This window comes from Chrysochloris asiatica, unplaced genomic scaffold, assembly GCF_000296735.1.
Source record: "Chrysochloris asiatica unplaced genomic scaffold, ChrAsi1.0 scaffold00096, whole genome shotgun sequence".
NCBI classification, from domain to species: Eukaryota; Metazoa; Chordata; class Mammalia; order Afrosoricida; family Chrysochloridae; genus Chrysochloris; species Chrysochloris asiatica.
Genome location: NW_006408614.1, coordinates 6047659 through 6050379, shown reverse-complemented (window position 1 = coordinate 6050379; position 2721 = coordinate 6047659).

The following is a 2721-nucleotide window of genomic DNA, read 5'->3' as shown; positions in this document are numbered from 1 at the left end:
CCTATACAAGGTGGCTATGAGTCAGAACTTATTCAACACTTAACAACAACACCAAAAGAAGAGGCGTCCTGGCATGGCACTGTTGTATAAGCACTGAACTACTAACCATGAGGTCAGTGGTTCAAACTCACCAGTAACTCCCCAGAAACCCTGCATAGGTTCGCTATGAGTTGGAACTGACTCAACAGCACTTAACAACAACAAGAAGCCAGAAGAATGAACAAATCTGTCTTGGAAAAAGTGCAACCAGAATTCTCCTTAGAAGCGAGGCTGATGAGACTTCATCTCACGTACTTTGGATATGTGATCAGGAGGGACCAAGCTCTGGAGAGAGGACATCATGCTGGGTAAAGTAAAGGGTCTGAAAAAAAGTAATAAAGGAGAGAGAGAGAGAGTGACCCTCAGTGAGATGGATTAACACAGTGCCTACAACAACGAGCTCAAACACAACAACCATTGTGAGGGTGATGCCAGACCGGGTCACTATGAGTCAGAACCAACTCAAAATAACTACCAGCCATAATTGTACCTTCCATGTCTAACTGCTGTGGGGGAGGGAAGCAGGTCCTTTAACCTGTTGTGGGAGTTCCATCACTTTGATTTCAGCTCATGGTGACCCCATGAGTCTAAGCAATAAGTCAGAGGCCCTGCCCACATATCTGACCCTACAGGAGGAGAATTCTATGTGTGCACCTAATCTTTCTTCAGCTGCAAAGGGCACTGAAGCATGTTCTTCTTCACCAAATATCCCTTTTCATTTACAAATATAAGAGAGTCCTTGGCTTCTGAGTTAAGTCAACACTTAATAAAGAATTCAGATGGAGAAAAACACCAGGCATTTTAGAAAAGTCACAAAGACAAATGAGCCATCCACCAAGTTGATCTCTGTGGCTGGACTAGGTCAGCGACAGTTCAGTAAAGATCATTAACAAACACAAATTGTGATCAATTATTTAAATAGGACCCAAGATGAATGCAGTGCAAAGCCCTCCCAAACCAGACACAATCGAACTGCTTCCACTAGACTAGTCAGACCAGAATCAATCAAATTACCCCCAACTGTAAACCCTTTATCCAAGGCCGATTCATCATCATCAATACCTTTTAACCAAACAAGCTGTTTCGGTAGCACTAAGAGAATCCTTAGTGGTTACCTTTCTGAATTAAAAAAAAACAAACAAACAAACAAAAAAAAACACATATAAGTAAAGAGCGTAATATGTCCTTCTGGTCACACACATATATTTCTGCCCCCAGCTGGGTAAGGTTTATGTTAAAAGGAATTGAAGGAAACCCTTTTGTATGTCTCTTGATTTCTGGTCTGAATAGAAACTGCAAGATTCAGTGTTTAATTCCATTCAATGATTGCTTATTGAACGTCTCCAACAGTGACTTGCAACCTATTCATTCCTCCCCACAAGACAAATGATAGAAGGCCCTTTATTACATAAATAAATAAAACTCCCCTCCCCTCCTGCCTGAGACTCAGGATGATCATTGATTCCACCCTTTCCATTATGATTATCATAGGAACATGTGGTGACGTAGGAGAAACACTCGACCTCAAGGTCAGGTTGAACGGCAAGGTCAGTGGTTCAAACACACCAGTTGTTCCTCAGTCAGAACCAACTCGATGGCACTTGACAAAATACATTTAAGCAGCAATCTTAAATGTATTTTAATTATTTCAGATGCAACTATGTTGTTTATTAGTGTCATTGAGTCTGTTGACTCATAGCGACCCCATGTACAACAGAATGAGACACTGCCCAATTCTGCACTTTCATCTTCAGAGTCATCTCTCTGCTAGAACTGCTCATCCTGACAATAACACATCTGCTTGGAATCATGACACCAAAGATACTCGGTGCTTTTGATCAAATCCCTTTCTGTGAGATAGTATTTTAATGACTTTTCAAAAGGATATGCGTTCATGGAGAAGATAGGAGTGTGTCCTTGAAACCTGTTAATTAGAAAAATGAACTTCCAGTGCCATCGTTAATGGGGTACAAAAGCCATCTGCCTGTTTTAAGTGGCTCTGCAAATCTCCACTCCGATTGTGCAGTTAATTTTACTCTTGGTGGGATTTAAAAAATGATTCTCCTAATTGACAAGCCCTTGGGAGGATCCTTTTCTCTTGTCCTAATATGTTGTTGATGTTGTTAGCTTTGCACAAGATTGTGCAGTGCCTGTTTCTTTCTGTTGCACATAGAGACCCTGTACAGGATTTTCAAGGAGCAGCTGATGAGTTTGAATAGCTGGCCTTTGATTCAAACTGACCTTGCTGTCCAGTGCTTTTGGCCACAGTGCCACACCAGGATTCCTAACTTCCTCTTACCCCAATGTTAATTGAAACGAGCCAAGAATTGTCAAAGTAGGAGACATTTCAGCAAGAGTTGATGCTCAAAGTGTGGGCTCATGGAAGTCTTAAGGATGAGACCATATTGAAGAATAACAGACCATTCAGCCAGAAGCAGATTGTGCCTGGGAAATGACGACATCCTCATGAATGAAGCAGAACAAATGTTTATTTCCCTTCATGTTGTTGCTGTTAGGTGCCGTCGAGTCAGTACCAACTCACAGCAACCCTATACATAACAGAACGAAATACTGCCTGGTCCTGGACCAATCTCACAATTGTTGCCATGTTTGAGCCCATTGATGCTGCCAGTTTGCCAATCCATCTCGCTGGGGTCTTCCTTTTTTTCTCTGACCCTCCAC